The sequence below is a fragment of the Camelus dromedarius genome, chromosome 3 (genome assembly GCF_036321535.1).
Source record: "Camelus dromedarius isolate mCamDro1 chromosome 3, mCamDro1.pat, whole genome shotgun sequence".
Lineage (NCBI taxonomy): Eukaryota > Metazoa > Chordata > Mammalia > Artiodactyla > Camelidae > Camelus > Camelus dromedarius.
In genome coordinates, this window is record NC_087438.1 from 112,073,356 (window position 1) to 112,091,733 (window position 18,378).

The 18,378-nt window shown below is 41.3% G+C and overlaps 1 long non-coding RNA gene across 1 annotated transcript in view; it reads left to right on the forward strand.

Moving 5' to 3' along the window:
- Positions 1 to 18,378, forward strand: part of LOC116152346 (uncharacterized) — a 681,617-nt gene that overhangs the window by 284,142 nt on the left and 379,097 nt on the right. Inside the window, exon 5 of the long non-coding RNA XR_004135961.2 lies at positions 2,212 to 2,251. This is a non-coding gene — a long non-coding RNA (uncharacterized LOC116152346). The remainder of the gene's footprint in view (positions 1 to 2,211; positions 2,252 to 18,378) is intronic.

The following is an 18,378-nucleotide window of genomic DNA, read 5'->3' on the forward strand; positions in this document are numbered from 1 at the left end:
GTATGAACATGCCAGGATTTGGGAACTGAGGGGAGCGGGGAGTGACAAACATACCTTTAATTGGACTGGAGAGCATTTCGTTGGATTAACTTGCTTGAAAATGCCTTGACTTATACAAGAGCCAACCCCAAAGATGAGCTGAGCCCAGACTTAATCTCTCCCTAATAAATAGAGCCGAGAGTGTTGACGATGTGTCAGTGGAGAAACCAACCTTCATGGGTCCTTCTCAGGGTGCTTACGGAGGAGGCTGGGGGGCAGGAGGGGAAACTGGGCTCAGAGGGTGGTGCTGAGAGGTCTGTTTCCTTCTCCAGGCTGTTCATAGTAGTTTTTGGCCAAGCCTGAGGCTCTAGCTGCCTGTTTTGGATTTGGCTGAGATTCCTCCAGGCAGGCTTTGTGCCGCCTCTGCCTGTTTGTGTAAGAATGTGACACATGGACCCAGCCATCAGCCAGGTGCCAACCGTGTAATCCGACACCATATGTTCCCGAGTCAGGAGAGAATAGAGCAGTTTTTTTTTTTTTTAATTTTGGAAGTAGGTTAATTACATTCATCTATAGTTTCAGCTCTAAGGGTCACAGATTCAAAATTATTTCTGACATATTTAGGCGGTCATTTATGAGCAAAATTATTAAATGTGAGCTTTATTATCTACAAGACTGTGTAAAAAGCATATTTTCAGGATGAGGCCACAGCTTGAAAAGATGTCCCTTTAGCAAGAATGTTCTTCATTGGCAGCGCTTTTTAAAAACGGATTCAAAGTGTTGTTTTGAGGGGAAATCGGTGTTGCTCATGTTATCGGCATCCTTTTTTTGCTCGGATGTTGGTTTGTTTGTGATACCTAACCAGTTTTCTAGGGGATAATCAGTAGATGGAGCCAGCTGTGTCTTTTCTCTGCTGCTTTTTTGTTCTTAAGTGAAAAAGCCAAACTTTTGACGGAAAACTGAAGTTGATTTGATTCAGGGCATTTAACCAATACGAGCTAATAGTAGTCTTATAATAGCCTCTCACGTGGCTAATATTTGTTGAGTTCTATCAGTGCCAAAATAGTGCTGAGATGTTTAAATGCAGTATCTTATTCAGTCCTTGGACAACTTATGTGGTAGGAAGTCTTACTATGCTTGCCTTACAGTTAAGAAATGGGATACACCTGTTGTGTTGCATTAGCTCCTCCAGACGTGTGCGTTATTCTTTATCCTGCTGTGTGCGTAGGAGGCTGACAGGTGTGAGTCACATCCACCCTTCACTTCCCTGCCCTCTGGCTTGCTTTTGGGTTTGGCTGGTGGAGATCCAAGCGATAAAGAAATTAGAACGATACAAGGAGTCAAGTGCGCTAGAACGCAAACTAAGACAGGATAGAAACCCCGCCTCTTTACCTGAGTACAGTACTATGCAGCTGTGCTCTTCAAGTTTTTCTCTGTGAAATAGAGATGATTCTACCTGTTTCTTGGGTGGTAGTGAGGAGGATTAAATTAGGTGATGCATAATAAGAATACCTAGATTTCTCCATTGTAAAGGTCTGTTTTTCCTTTCCGTTTTGCAGTGTAGTCTGTGGGAGGGACACTTTGCTACCCTAATCTGTTCTCTAATATGGTAGACGCCCATACCCTGCCCGGGTCCCCCAGGCCCCTCTGGGAGGTCACCTGCCTACAGTGCATTGAGGCCACAGCGACTTTTGCCCCTCTGCCTGAGTGGCTGACTGTGATTTGTCCTCAAGCCAGTAACGACAATGTTTTCAATGATTCTTGTACTAAATGTTTTTAAAATTCACAATCTTGTAAATTTCACGAAGAATTTGAATTTTGTCAGATGCTGCCACAGTGTTCATGGTTCATATGATGTCCCCCTTTGATTCATCAACATGGTGAATTAAGTCTCCTCTGGTTGAATTCCCCCTGCTTGGCTGGAACATTACTGTAATTGGCTATTTGATTGTGTTTGCCAATATTCTATTTATTTTTGCTTCCATATTTACAGGTGAGACTGGTCTGTAGTTTTTTCGGTGCAGTCTTTACCACATTGAGGTATCAATGTTAAACTTGCCTTATGAAGAGAATTGGGGAGGTTTCCTTTTTTTCCTGTTCTCTGGAACAGGTTAAGTAGCATTGGGGTAATACCTTCTTTGAAGGTCCAGTTTCCGTATGAAAGCATTTATGCCTGTTGCTTTATTTGTTCTTTTGTGGTAGGTCTTTGATAACTTCCTTTTTCTCTTCTAGGAACTTGGTCTGTTCAAACTTTCTCACTGGGATCAGTTTGGTAAGTCGTATTTTGTTAAAATTATTCATTTATTTAGGTTTTCAGATTTATTACAGAGAATTATACAAGATTATTTTCTAATGATGTTTTTCAGTTTTCTGTCTACCTTTACCATTTCTCATACTGCATATTTCTGTTTTCTCCCATTTTTTTTTTGTGATTAAGTGTGCTACTGGTTTATTTTGTTGATTTCTTGAAAGACCAGCTTTTTGAATCATTTATTAGTTTTACCTTTTTCTCTTTTCTAAAGGGTTAGATTTTGGTATTTATTCCCTGCCTTCTGTTTGTTTTTTTTATTTAAGGAAAAACAATTTTAAGTTACTGTAGCTTTTTAATACATATGGTAAAACAAATCTCTCCTCATTAATTTTTCCCCCAAATTTTTCTGGGCTATTTTCACTTGTTTGTGAATTATCTCCCCAAAGAGACTTTTATAATTCTTTGTCAAATTTTATTCGGGTTGCCTTGATTATTTTTAGATTTATGGGGAAGAATGTGTATTTTTATAATATCAAATCTCCATATCTAGGAACAAGTTATGTCTCTTCATTATTTGTACCTGTTAGTAATTTTACTTATTTTTTTTTCATATATGTCAAGTGAAACTTTTCTGGTACTTATTTCAAGTTTTAACTTAATTTTTTTCTTGCTTGTGTGAGTGGGATTTTTTTTTTCCTTCTATATTCTATATGTGGTTGTTAGTTTATAAGAACAGTATTGATTTTTGTGTATTTCTTTTGTAAATGGCCACTTTCTTTTTCTGTTTTTTTTTTTGTTCTTTTGTGTTTTCCAAGTGTATAATCACATCATATGCAATTGTGATCACTGTACCTTCATTTTCCAATAGTTGCATCTCATTTGGTTGACTTTCATATGCACTAGCTGGTGCTTTTAGAATAATATTAAATAACACATGTATAAGAACACCTCCATGTTATATTGCTGACTTTAATGGGTATGCTTCTAGTGTTTCAGTATGATTCTTAAATTTCGGGGGATGTATATGTCCTTTTTCAAAAAGTAAGTTTTTTTTTTAAGTAAGAGATGGATTTGAATTTTAGTAAATGCTTTTGACAGTTTTCTTGGTAATCATAGTTTTCTCCTTTGACCTGTTTATATGATGAATTTCATTAATGGATTTTCTAAGATTGAAATACTTTTCAATTCCTGGAATGAATCAATTTGCATAATGTACTGCTGGATTCTCATTGTTAAGATTTTTTTTTTTTAACATTAGTATTTTTAAAGTTAGGTTGGTTTGCATTTTTTTTTTTAAATCTTGTAATATTTTAGTTATCAAAGATTTAATTCTAAATGGATTTCTAATAGTCTGTCATGTGGATAATGCCACAAATGGTTCTTTTATATAGACATGTTGTTTCCAGTTTTCAACCTTGTAAATAAAGCAACAGTGAATATGCTGTTAATCTGTCCTCCTTGTCTCAGCTCATTTCCCACTTAAGAGAACCCCTTCCTGACCCCCTGACTGCACCAAATCCTCCGATTACATGGAGTTGACTTTCCTTCGCAGTGCTTTGTTATGCGTGTACTTTGCACTGACTGTGTGTTTCACTGAGGGCCGTCTGTTTTCTCTGTTAGATGGTCAGTCCCCTGAAGGCAGGGGTCATGTCTGGTATTGCTTATCACTGCGTCCTTCAAGTTGCTCAGTGCCGGGCCCATAGTATGAGCTCAACAAGTATTTTCTGAATGATTACCATCTGTCTACACGCATTTACTTGTAAGGAGAGCAGGCCTGTTACATAGAAGGAAAATTTAAGTATAACTATTTCCTGACTGTGTATGCTGAGATAACAAATGGTTGGCTGGGGCTGGGAGTAAACTGAATTGCTTTCATAATAGGGAGAGAGGAATTGGTGGTGATGGAAAAGGGGCAGGTGGACAGGAGTTAGAGAGGCTGGATCTGCGAGAGGGAATCTGAGACACAGGTCCTAGAGCTGGTGGTGAAGGGAGTAAGTAGGGAGCTTCAGAGAAGAAATACGGCATGGCAGAGTGCCTGAGAGCACGGTTCCTGGAGTCACACTCCCTTACATTACTTTCACAGGGTTACTGTGACGATTGAATTAGTGTGTACGTATGTAAGTTGTTATAATAAATTGGTATAAATTTTTTAATTAAGCTTTTGGAAAATACAGGATACAAAGTAGGGCTTTGAATACTGAGCATGGTGAGGAATTCTGTCCTTAGGTATAGGGGCTCATGAAGAAGCCTTCTAAAATTTCACGTCTTACCACTTGTACACACACTAGAGAGGTAGAAGGTGAAATGTGAGTCCCAGCTTTGCCATCGACCATGGTCTTAGGCAGGTCATTCTCCCATCTGCAGCATCAGTAACATGGGATGAAAACACCAGTCTTGACTACTTTGAGAGCGAAGTGAGCTGAAATAAGTGGTGGGGTCTTGAAAACTGCACAGGTTAAACTGCATAACGTTAGTTCTGTTACTGCTTATGTCTTTATCACCCTCCCCTCCCCGCACCACACACACTTTGTGGTGGGGATCTGGCTCAGCTGCTGGCTTGCAGGAAAAGGATTCTCCTATTCTTCCAGCTGTAGCTCCTTTCCTTCTCAGAGTCCCTTCCTGGGAGGAGGAAGGGAGGGAACACTTCTCTTTTGCCGTAGAGGGGATCAGGATGCTCAGGTGCAAGGTCCTAGATCAGAAGGAAAAATTGCTGTTTCGATTTCCACCCTGTTCTTCCACGCTATTTCTTTCTCAGTCCCTCTTGAAATCCCCCCAGTTCTCCTGTGCCATAAAGTGAGTCAGAATAGCAAATGAAACATGCAGAAGACATAAATTCCAGGCATAAAATATGTATCAAATATACATCTATCAATTGGCTTTATGCTATCTGAGCTGCCCCCAGGGTGTCGGTGGATCAGGTGAATGGATTTCTGCCACTGTGGGTAATTCCATAAGGTAATAGGGTGGGCCTTAATGCAGTGGAGAGGCAATATTCTCCCAGTTATAGATCATGGTTTAAAAGGGGAATTTGTATATTTTGATTTGGTGAGTCAATGAAGTTGATTCCCCAAGGCACTGTCGCAGTTCAGGCTTTCTGAGACTGTGGAGAGGAGCTGGCTCAAAGCCAAGGATGCAGTGTGAGGAGAGTGAAGCCAGCCTCGACTCTGGAGGCCTGGTCCAGAAATGGTCAGCCCTGTGGCCTCTGAAAAAGCTCGATATAAATAAAATTACCATATAATAACTATGTTTTTCATTTAATTGGCTAAGTTAACTGTTATACCAAATAGGGAGTTTGTCTAACCAAATGGAAAAAAAAATTCGAGCTATTTGGCTGACTGACAGCACCGAACCAGAAAGGCCCATCAGTTAGCTCTAACTGTGATGGTATAGCTCTGTGATGATGCCGTAAGAGAGAGAAAGACAGAGATGAAGAAACATAAGGAAGAGCTAATCCTTATCAAGGTAACATTTTATGTTCTATGTACTGTGCTTAGCACTTCCGTGCACTGGCTAACTTAATGCTTTCTACAAGCTGATGAGGTAGGAGTTAGATAATCATTCACATTTTATGGTTGAGGAAGTTAAGGCATTGAGAGGTTAAGCATCTTGCCGAAGGACCACCTGGTTACTGGTACCGCAGGGATCCGAACTCCCTCTTAACCACTCTACCGTACTTCCCCAACGGAGAGACGCTCTTTCCAATTTGGGGAATGATTTTCTAGGCTCCAGGAAGTCTGAGGACTTAGGTTCAGACAAGTTTGATCGGAAATAAAGAGTGTTAGAAATGTGCCTGGAGGCAAGTTAGTACTCCTGAATATACCAATATGCCTAAGAATGGCTTCTAATAGCTCTTAGTGGGAGGTAGGAAGAAACCTACTTCAACTTTACTTTAGATGAAATCTCTGTTAGCAAATTCCACATTTGGACCCAAGCCCTAGCAGAGTTGCTAGAGATCTGATGGCTTGGCTTACATTTAAGAGATTTTGAGATTCCAAAAATAGGGCCCTGAAGGAGGATATGGACTTTGATTTGATCATTAGAGCTGTGCTGAACATTTCCTGTTACTGGGGAGTCCCAAGGCCAGTACACATTACGCATATGGTAATAAGCAGGATACAGCAGATCAATATCTAATATCCCGCCCCTTGTCCTAACAGAACTCAGTTTAATTCAGGCAGTCACCTCTCCCCCATGTGGCGAGTTACTTCGGACACAGCTGATCCCAATTCCAAACCCCAGGGGTTAGCAATCCAATTTCTCTAGCAGGCCATTGGTTCAACAGTGGGCATATGACCTGATACTGGGCAATTAAAATCGAGAGGAAGTAGGGGAGGAAGGAAAGAGGTTGAGGTGTCTGGGTCAGTTTTCTTCTATTTTAAGAGAAATTCTCAGAAAGAGATTATCTTTTTTTTTTTTTTCCCCTCTGGAAATAGCTGTGTTTGTGTAGTGATAAGTGTATGTGTCTCACAGTGTTTTATAACTTTCTCGAGGTCCCACCTAAAACCAGCTTGAAGAATACGTGTTTACATTATAACTTATCACATAACCAGAATTTCAGAGGTAGGACAGTTCCAGGGTTGGTTAATTCCAGCCAGGCTGCCAGCTTCCTGCCATCTTTCTATACCATGTGCTGGAAGCTTTCTTTGTGGTGATGAGATGGCTGTAGTGGCGGCAGGAACGTCTCACACAGGAGAGGCAAGAGTGTCCAGGGGCAGGAATGGGGGCAAGTTCCTGACTATGTGTGGGAAGTAAATATTCCTAGAAGGGCCAGAGCTGACTTTCCCTTACTTATCCAAGAGTTGTTACATGGACATCTTCAGGCAATTATGGGAAGACAAAAGGAACAATTGTAATTGGCTTAGATAATTAACAAACACAGTTAGGAGGGCATAATGAAGTACCCTGATATCTGATACTTGAAAAATGGGCTTCTTTTTGGGAGGAAGAAGTGGGAGAGTGTGACTGTTGGGTAGATAACCAGTAGGTCTAGCCACAGCCTACAGTAGTTGGAGTCATCAGGCTACCAGTTTGAATGAAGCCAACACCCGGGATGACAGGGTAGACAGATGAAACAATCTGGGTCCTCGATGACATAATGAGCCACTGAATCAAGACAAACAAGAAGCCTGCACAGCTACTGGTGGGCTTTCTGTTGCTTGCTGTAAGTTCCCTTGTTACTAAATCTTTTTGAGGTTTCTACGATTTGCAACAGAGATCCCTAAACACAGATACAAGGTACTTAATAAACACTTGGTGAATGAATGAATGAACAAATGAAGTTATGCTTTGTGGTTTTTTTTTTTTTTTTTATTATTGAGGTATAGTCAGTTTGCAACATTGTGTTGATTTCTGGTGTACAGCACAATGCTTCAGTCACACACGAATATACATATATTCATTTTCTTATTCTTTTTCACCATGGGCTACTACAAGGTATTGAATATATTTCCCTGTGCTACACAGTATAAACTTGTTTATCTGTTTTATATATACCACTCAGTATCTGCAAATCTCAAACTCCCAGTTTATCCCTTCCCACTCTGCTCCCCACTGGCAACCACAAGTCTGTATTCTATGTCTGTGAGTCTGTTTCTGTTTTACGTATAAGTTCATTTGTACTTTTTTTTTTTCAGTTTCCACGTATGAGTGATATATGGTATTTTTCATTCTCTTTCTGGCTTACTTCACTTAGAATGACATTCTCTAGGGCCATCCAGGTTGCTGCAAATGGCATCATTTTATCATTTTTTATGGCTGAATAGTATTCCATTGTATAAAATATACCACGACTTCTTTATCCAGTCATCTGTTGATGGACATTTAGGTTGTTTCCATTCTTGGCTATTGTAAGTAGTGCTGCTGTGAACATTGGGGTGCTTGTGTCTTTTTGAATTAGAGTTCCCTCTGGATATATGCCCAGGAGCGGGATTGCTGGGTCATATGGTAAGTCTATTTTTAGTCTTTTGAGGAATCTCCATACTGTTTTCCACAATGGCTGCACCAACCTGCATTCCCACCAGCAGTGTAGGAGGGTCCCCTTTTCTCCACACCCTCTCTAGCGTTTATTGTTTGTGGTCCTTTGAATGATGGCCATTCTGACTGGTGTGAGGTGATACAAGGTTTATGTTCTAGGGATGAAAGTCTTTCATTGTATCTGACTTTAGGATGGGCAAGTTTTTAAAAAGTAAGGGTAAGTCAGATTTTGATATTTGAAAACACCTAGTAAATCTTTTTGAAAAGACATACTTATCTTATAAAATTGTTCAATTAAAAAATAGAGCATATCTGTGGTTACTACAGTTCACAGAAAATTTCTGAAAATAACCAGGCCTCTTCTGGATTAGCACACAGTGGGGAGATTAGGTAGGTATACTAGGGAAGTATTTACTAAAACATTTATCAAATATTTTTTGGGTGCTTAGTATATGCCAGGCATTGTGGTTCACTTCAGGGATAAAACAATGAGCATGACTGATGTGATCTTAGCTTTCAAGAAATTTTGGAGTTTGATGAATAATGATTTCTTCTGTGTTTTAGGGAACTAGACTGAAAGATCCCAAATAGATCCTAAACCAGTAGAGAACTATTGCTGATTATTTTTGTTTTACTAAGAATTATTCTAATTAAATATGTGATATCTGCCAGTTATGTAGTATTTAACACTTAGGAAGAATATATGTAAATAAAATAATATTAAAAATAAGTAACATTAATAAATACCTGCCATGGATTGAAGTCTTAGTAGGTGCCATGCATGGTGCTAAATGTCCTGTCCTCCTCATGATAATCCTGTGAGGTAGATACTGTTAGTAACCCCACGTTGTAGATGAGAAACCTGAAGCAGGGAGAGGTTAAATTTTTGTTAAGGTGAGACACCTAGTAAGTTGCTTAGCTTGGAATTGTACCCTTTTAGTCTTGTTCCAGAGCTTATCCTCAGAACCACTGCTCTGTGGGCACAGAGCTTTATTCCCAATGTACAGATTTGAATCTGAGGCTCAGACAGTGGACTGACTCACCCTCCCTACAGGTGAGAGAGTCTGTACCTATCTCCTAGAATTTGCAAGTATTAAAAGAAAGAATACATTAAAAAGCACATAAACTCAGTGCGTGGTATGTAGGAAGACTTCAAAAATTGGAGAGCTTCATTATTATGAATTTAGGTCTTAGTTTTCTGGTCTTAATGCTAGCGATTATCAGAAATTTCCGAATTTCCAAAAACCACAGCATTTCTTTACCATACCCATTTCTTCCAAACCCTCTTGACTTACAGGAAGCCCCTGCTTGCTTTTCAAGGGTTGCAGGGGAAATTATAAAAGGTGATGCAGACTCCTGAACATAAGTCAGGAAGACAGTTTTCTTTAATTGTCTCATTTCACTCTTCTGAGAATGGCCAAGGTTAGCACAAGAAATCCATGGGCACTGAGTTCTCTGTCAATTTTCAAAAGGTTACTCATCGTAGAACTTGAGAATTAGAAGGAACACTAAAGGACATGTAGTTTTTATTTGTTTTTTATTCTTTGTTAAAAAAATTTTTTTTAGAGATGCAGTTTTAATGTCGTATTTGAAACTATACCTCTTTCTTTAGAATCTCCACCAAGAGACACTCTCTGAGATTTCAATCTGGACTTGCAGTTTGCATGAAAATATTTCCTACTCTTCCATCACACAGAGAAAGAAAAAAGTTAATTCTTTTTTTTAAATTAATTTTGGTTGAACTATCCCATACATACAAAAAAGGGCACTAATCAGAGAGCTCTATTTATTAACCTAAAATGAAGCAACAGAAAATGGGGTGTGAATTTTCACCAAGTGAACACACGTGTAGACCCAGCGCCCAGTGAAGAAACAGAACATTATCAGCCCACAGAAGCCCTCTTCATGCCCTCTCCCACTTACTAGCCTTTCAGAGGCAGTCATCATCCCAGCTTCTGATGCCGCAGATCAGTTTTGCCTATTTTTGAACTTAATATAAATAGAATCACACAGCATGTCCTCCCTTGTGTCTGGTTTCATTCTGTCAGCATAGTGTCTATGAGATTCATCCGTGCTGCTGTGTGAGGCTGTGGTTTGTGCATCCTCATTGCTGTGTAGTTTTTCATTGTGTGACCAGATGATGATTTATGTGTCCATTCTCTGTTGATGAACAGTGGGGTTGTTCCCAGCTTGGTCTATTAATTACAGTGCTTCTGTGAGCATTCTCGTACATGTCTTTCAGTGAACATTTGTTCCCATCTCTGTGGGGTACATACCCAGGGTTGGAATTGCTGAGTCATAGGAATGAGTGTTTGGGCTTCAGTCACTACTGCCAAACAGTTTTCCAGAGTGGTTCTCCAACCTGGAGAGATTCCGTTTCACTTTTTAAAGGGCAAGACCCAGTGGGAACATGAGAAGCCCCGTTGTAAGTGATGCTACATCTGAGCCCAAAGCATCTGAAGGCATCTAGTTAAAAATTCATTTGTTCAGCATATGCCGATTGAGTGCCTACTATGTGCTAGAGGCTCTAAGATTTCAGGGACCTAATGGACTAATGGAGAGAGAGAGAATTTAAACATAATCCCATTGATAACTCTGTATTTACCAACAGGGATAAATGTTATGAAGGAAAAGTACAGAATGTCATAAGCCCAACAAATGAACGCCTTCCCCCAGTTTTTTCTTCCTAAAGGGAAGGGAAAAAAAAAAACAGCAACCTACCTCTAACTGTAATAGCCTTAATTGTGAACCAGCTTCTAAGCTGTCAGATTGGAACCTAATTAATCACCGAGGGCGGTATGGAATTGATGAATGGCTCTGGTGCTCTTTTACTAGTATAAATCTTTGATTTAATGATTGCTACTCTCTGATTCATACCGTCCTACCTCAGTGATCAATATGCATGATGAATGGCTGATTTTCAAGAACCACCCACTTGGTAATACTCCTTTACATATCCAGTGTGTGTATATATGAATTAGTACGCAAGACGGATTTCTGACAAAGTGGCAGAGGGTGAGGTAATATTATGGGTTGAGGAGGAGGGGCGGAAATGGAGGAGATGAATGGAATTTTCTGATAGGAGTTGGGAGGAAATTTTCAGGAAGGGCAAAATAAAGCACTCGTTGAGAGAATTCTCTTCTCCATGTACTGTTGGACCAGTCCCCCTTGGTTTGAGCTCTTCGGTTTAAGGATCTGATGTGGCTTTGGAGGAGACTTACTGTCCACAGCTCCTTCCGAGTGAGAAATTCATTGTAGGATGAAAGCCGTATGTAATTTATCAGCTCTGGATTCCTTGGCTTCACGTCAGAGTCTCTCTTGTGGAGTGGGCGTGAGGATGGGAAGTTGGCTGTGGTTTGCTGTGGTCCTGGAAGACCCATTTTGTGGTTTATTAAATGCAGAACTGTTCATTGAGTACCTGTCATATTTCGAGCTCCAAGCTAGGTACTGGAAATACATTGGTGAGTAAGACGCCTGTAACCTCCACCCTCAGGGATCCTTTGTCTGGAAGGATCTCTGGGGCTACCAAAGTCTTCTTTTGGTCCAGTGGACACACCCATGCTGTAGTTCGCTCTGGTGGTGTTGAGACATCTGGCTTCTAGTTGCAGAGAATTATCTTTAGGTCTGTCTCCCCTTCACGTTCACACATTCAGGTATTTTGTGATTTGGTTTCATCAGTCACACCTCGCGCTCTCGCGTTTATTAGAGAAAGCCAGATGTATGCAATGTGACTGTGAAACAGTGCGACCAATTCTGATGCGAGTTTTACAGAAACCGGTCTCTTTATCGCCAAGTTGTAAACATGACAACAACTTGAAAAGTGAAGAATTAGACGAATGTGAGGTGTTTTGAATTTCCAGTGACATTTATCTGGAAGGCATAATCAGAGAAATGTGGAGAGACTTCCTGTTGTATTTGTTTTTGATAGCAAGAAGTTGGAAAACACTTAAAGGCATCATTGGAATTTATGGTCAAACATGACAGAATGATACAAAGTGATCATGTAGACCTCCACTGACATGGAAGCAAGTTCACATCATATTACTGAATAATAAAAAATGGTAAGGAACAGCATGTATAGATGGACCCCTGGCACGTGGTATTTTGTAAATATTTGTTAAATAAACTAATAACTAGATGCTTGTAGCTGTATACGACTTCCCTGTCAGTAAAAAGAGATATATGGAGTCATGCTCCCTAAAATGTTAATTATTATCTTGGAGTGGTGGAATTTCAAGTAAACAAAACCTTTAAACATGTGTGTTCTAAATAGTTGATTTTTATCCTGAATATGACTTATTTATATCAGCAGAAAATACAAGCTATTTTCAGTTTTTAAAGAACAGTATTCTGAACAAGAACACTTTCCATTCAAAAGGAGGCTAGAAACAGCTCTTCTCTGGGATTTGATCTTCCCTCAGTGTGCGAGAGAATTCAGAGCAACTCCTGGGCAAGCAGTGGAGTGTCTTCTTCCCAGGCCTGGAGGGCTGATTCTGTCAAGGCCCCCTGGAGAAATCTCCGCGATTCTGTGTCTCTCCTGGGACCTGGCTTGTGCTCCCTCTCCTGAAGTCAGGGGGCCCTCACACTTATTTCTACTGGGCCTGCCTTTTCCCTCTTACCCACCTCACCGGGGCAGACTCCTTGTTTTATCTGGCACCCGGGAGAGCTCAGCTGCGCTGAGAGCCTGGCTTCCCCACCAATCCGCATCCAATTAATTGATAAAAAAATTAATAATTTAATTTTAGTGGTGGGAATTAGACACCACTCTCCGAGCTCCCTCTTCACCAGGAGTCCCAGAGTCACCTCTTAGAGGCAAGCACCTGAAGCAAGAGGAAGGAACATTTTCTCTGTTTTAAGTGGATTTGGCCACTTGAGCATCTTTGATTGGAGGGCAGGCGAAAGAACAGGAGGCGCCGAGCAAAAACGGTCCCTCTAGAAATCAGGAGGTTGAAAGGAAATCAGTAGGAAAAAGTCACGTTATTTCCCTCCGTGCCAGTGGGTATTTTTGGGACTTTTGCCAACCTACTTTCTTACTTTAACGTTGAGCTGCATGTACGTGACACGACTCCATTGATTTTGGATTCACTTAAAAACATGAGCTCTGAATTCAGACAGTGTTTGTTAGTTACGGGACCTTGGGTTTCAGTGTTTTTGTCTGTAAAACAGAGCTGATAAAAAAAAACCTACCTTACAGGGTTGTTGTGACCATCAGTTAGATAATGCACTTACAGCGGTCAGCCCAACAGCTGAGCCGTTTGGCCAGGGCTCGAAAGTTCTAGATATAATAGTGATGATTATTTCTTCTAGTCAGTATTAGTGCTTATTTAAATATTGGCGGAGCTAAAGTTCATTACGGTGTTGAACGAAGTTGTGTCTTCATAAATTGATGTTAGTCTAGAAAGGACGATTTCCTTGAAAACGTTTGCTATTTAAGGCAGCAATGTAACATGATTGCAATACTTTTCAAGGCCTCTCAGATGTCTTAGAAACCCTGCTTCAAGAGACAGAAATCACATATTATTTCTAGTTAGTTATCCAGGTGTACCCTCTGCTAAACATTCTGTCAATAGTAATTTGAGTTACTACATATTTTTAACTATCATTTTATTAAATATGTTTTCTAAAGCAGATGTTTACTTAAGCCAAATAGACCTTTACCTATTGTAAATAAATTGGTCTGGTTTCAGCATTACAGTGGTATTGGCAGTTTAGACCGTGTTAAAATGATACGGGAATTTGAATTAAACTCTTTTGGGTTTTATTCATGTAAATGTTACACTATGAAGAGCCATGAAATTATTTGTAAGGATATCTCCTTTATTCCACAGTAAGCCTGTAGAGATTGATTCCTCCCTTACCTTTTTATCATATACACACCATTCATAGCCTGGTAGATGCTCCATAAATGATGGATGAATGATGGCTGAGAGCTGGTGTAAACAGGCATTTGTAAGGCTGGTTATGGGGAAGATGGTTTCAACCATGAGCGTTTTAGATAAAAATCCTTGTGCTCACTATGTGTTTTGTATTTCTTTTGTGCCTTTTCTGACAGTGTCTAGGATGGTAGATATTCAGTAAATACTTAACCGAATTGGACCAAAGTAAGTAGAGGGAGGCAAAGTGAAATAGGCTGCCACTGATCTTAAACTAGGAAAGTGATTGCTTTGATTTCAGCCCCTCCGTGGAATCTTTTGAGCCTTCCCAGTTCTTGGTGCATGGGAACAAAAGTTGATTGCCCATGGAAAACTGGTCATATCAAGAGAGTCTCATCTCTCCATGTTTTTGCACAAAGAATTGTGGCTTATTTAAGAAGGTTGACTGTTGACACGCAGTTTGAGTTTTATAGCTAAATGACATATTTTATCAGACCTTGCTGTCAGCTACGGAAGGACCCTAGAGCTGTTATCTGGGTAATGGTACTTACCAAGCTGCTCCTCGAATGCAGGTAGAGGAGAGCTCTGCGGGAAACATTTGCTGCTCTTCTGAACAGAGGTTCCTCTGCCTGTGAAGCAGAATGATGCTACAAGCTCAGCCTCATAGACCAGGCTGACACTGAGTCTGGGACCCCTGATTTCTTCTCCCGTCTCTGAGTGGTGTGTTGGCTTGCCTCGGCATCTCACAGCTTCGCAGCTAGGAACACTGGGTCTGGGGAACTGGTAGGAGAAGAGCTTGAAGGAGGATTAATGGGAGTGGGGTCACTGAGCAGCTGATTAGAATGGTTGATCTTCAGTGCTTACAAGGAGGGAGACCACCCCAGGTCCCTTAATACAAGCCATATTCTGTGTGACAGGGAGAGGCCATTTCATTCTTGGAAAGTAGCTGAGAAAAGACAGAGCATGGGAGCAAATAGCTTTGAAAGTCAGGCTTTCAGGATATTTTTGTCTCCCATTGACAGTCAGATGAGAGTGGAGAGGCTTCGGAATTGGACACCAGCAGCTGAGAGCGTCCAGCCTCTCAAGCAGTACCAAGCTCACCAGCCAGCGTAGCCCTCGTGACAGCTGCAAAAGCAATGGCTACATAAACTTTCTCAAGGGGGGAGAACGCAGAATGTGAGAGACGTTTTTGCAGTAAGAAAAACATAATAAATCCAAGAGCTACACGTAGCCTGGGGGGTTTTATGACCGTGGCCAGGCATGAAGGAATGGCTGAACTTAACTAAAGCTGTTAATTACCTGGGTGAGATCAAAAGCCCAAGTAAGGGAATATATTTATGATGCTCCTTACAGGATATGCTTCAGCTTCTTACTTTTTTCATTAATTGGTTTGATTAAATAGATTTAAAGAGCCTGGGCAGAGCCTTTTAAATCATATTCCATATTGATCTAATGAAATAGTCAATAAATTTACTAACATAGCCCCTTTCCTTTGTACAGTCTGGAGGGAAATGCTTCACTGAATGGTTATAACTCAACTCCAAACTTCATGGCTATTCCCACAGTGACTCATAGAGAACAGGAGGATGCTGGGAAAATCTTTTAGGCCATTTGTAGGAGTGCTTGAATAAGTGGTTTAACACCTGTTCACAGACTACTCACCACCCCCGAGCCCTGGTGCTTCACGGGGGACTTGACTTGAGCTGGCCAGTGTTGGGTGCCTTGCAAATTCGATGCATAATTTACCAGATTTACTAATGTATGCCACCATCTGTTCTAGCCCTGATGCTGGAGCTTCAAGACTCCAGTCGTATTTTAGGGCCTTTGACTTTTATTCATTTGTCCATCCAGCTCTGCAAATATTGACAAAATAAGGCTCTTAAATACAGTAAAATGTGCCCAAGTAAATAACAAATCTGTAGTGAAGATTCCTAAGTCTCTCAGTTAATCTTGACTAAATCGTCGGAAACTTTCTTAAGTTAGCTTCTCTGTGTCCCTTCCTCCACGGCCTAGAGCAATGAAAGGAACCTCGTTGGTAGAGAGCATGTGGATAAAGGAGTATTATGGGATTTTTTTTTAGGCACTCATATTTCACGAATTTCTCCCACTGCATGTGGAGTGGAGCAGGATTCTGCACTTGCCACATTGTCTAATTGTAAAGGCAGGCCTACAACCAGCGTACTTGGGGGCTCAGTTTCCCCGGGCTTGGGATGTCAAGGCAGCACAGAGGGGACAAAATTCACTCTGAAAATCTTTTAATGCATTTACGCGGGACAGTGTTACTACTTTTGTGCCTACATCGCTGCAAGTAATTTTTGCTTACCTTCGAGTATGAGAACCACTGGCAAAAGGACCAGGAACGGAGGAGGTGTGCGGCTCTGAGGAATTCATCCTGTCTGTAAAATCACCGTCAAATTCTTAGTGATGACTGGGGGATGGGTTGAAGTTCCCAAAGTGGACTTGGCAGCCTACAGGCTTTTGTCGACCCTGTTTTAGTATTAAGTCTTTCTAACCTTAATGCAGGGTTATAGACTTATTGGGGACTGTGAAGCTTAAGCCAGGAAGTGCAATTTCATCTTGGGTGAATTTAGGCTCTGAAGCCTGCAAGCCTACGTTAAATTAGGCCTTGATGCAGGTTCACTGTACTAGAGAAAGCAATAGAATTCAAGTATCCAAACCAGGGCAGTGTGTGGATAGAAAGTGATATAAAAAATTAAATGCCATGGTGAATTCAAATGTTGAACTCACACAGAGTGCAAAAGAAATTGTGTAATTGAGGCCTTTTTCTCTCCTTCTCCCCCCCCCCCCCATTGTATCTTCAATTATCTGGGTAATTTGGTCCTGAGGGCATAAATTCCTTTATAACTCCAATCCATTATGCAGGGAAGAGTCATCAGGAAATAACTCAGATTGCATCCCCGACACGGTGCCGAAGGTCTTGGAGCAGATCCGTAGTTCCATTAACGGAGCACTGCCCTTGATTTTAGATATGGGCCTGGAGGCTGGACATGCACGGCTCTTCCCTCCGTCCCTCTTTGTTTCAGCAAGAGCCGCCTGTAGGGAAGCCCCGTGCTGGTGCTGGCCGGCGGCGGCTTCTCTCCATCCGAGGCCACTGCGGCTGCCAGCTTCCCTTGGCCGGTACAGACGCGTTCATTCCAGGCCAGGGAGAGCTGCTGCCAGGTGGGCAGGCGTATGCTTTCCTCCTGTCTCGCCGTCTCCAGGAGCCAGGCACCCAGGCCTTTTAATTCCTGTAAACCTCAGGCCTTCTGGTAGAGAGCTGGGTTTCACGTTTGTGTCCCCACAGGGGTTGTCCTTGTGCTGCTGGTGGTCCGTGAGCCGCCTGCCTTTGGGCTTACAGGCGCCCAACCCAAATGCAAACATTTTCAATTTCGATTTGGGAGGAGGACGTTTGAGTGTCTGGCAGACTCTTATCTGGCTTTATCCTCTCTAGATTTCCAGATAACTGGGGACATTGAGTTTGGGTTGTGTGTGTGTCTGCATTTTCCCTCTTGTTTTTTTGTTGCCACAAACTGATGACTCGGGAAGGCAGCATGTGAAAGGGTCTTGGATTTTAGATCAGGTAGACTTTGAGTCTATTGCTTTTTATCTATCTCCCTTCCCAGTTACGTAAACACCACAAGAAGAGAGAATTTTCTGCTGTCTCCCCATTGCCTGGCATTGTGCCAGGCACGTTGTCGGTGCTCAATACATAAGTAATGTGCATGGATAAAAGCATGGGCTCATATGCTGCTCCCTAATCAGAAGCTTTGTGATTTTAGGAGGAATTTCAAAAAACATTCCGTTTCTCATTTTGTCATCTCCAGAGTGTCCATAAAATGTGTAAGACTATATAGAAAGCACCCGGCCTAGTCCTGTGTTCAGCAAGTGATAGGATCTCCCTCTTCTTCTGTTTGTCAACCGCAGGGTGAACTCTAGGTCAAGGACCTAGCTTTAGTCTCCGTATCCCAGGGCCTAGCACTGTTCCTACGCAGAGTGAGTGCTCAGTAACGATTTGATGAATTGTCAATTTATTTATCAACAAAGGATGAATGAATTTAATCCTCCTTAGGGAGAGGGTGCATGTGGATCAATGAAGTTGACTGTTGAGGACAGGCCTAGAAAAGTCACCTTTCTGTTGTATCTCAGTGTCTATGCGAGGGAAGTGACCCGAGAATTCTCCACCGTTCATCTGGACCTGTGGATTATGTGGACCATTTGAACTGGAACTTTATACTGGAATTTCTTCTTTGCATTCAAAAAAGATCATTCCTAGGGTAAAACCCCAGGCCTTGGAGTGATGTG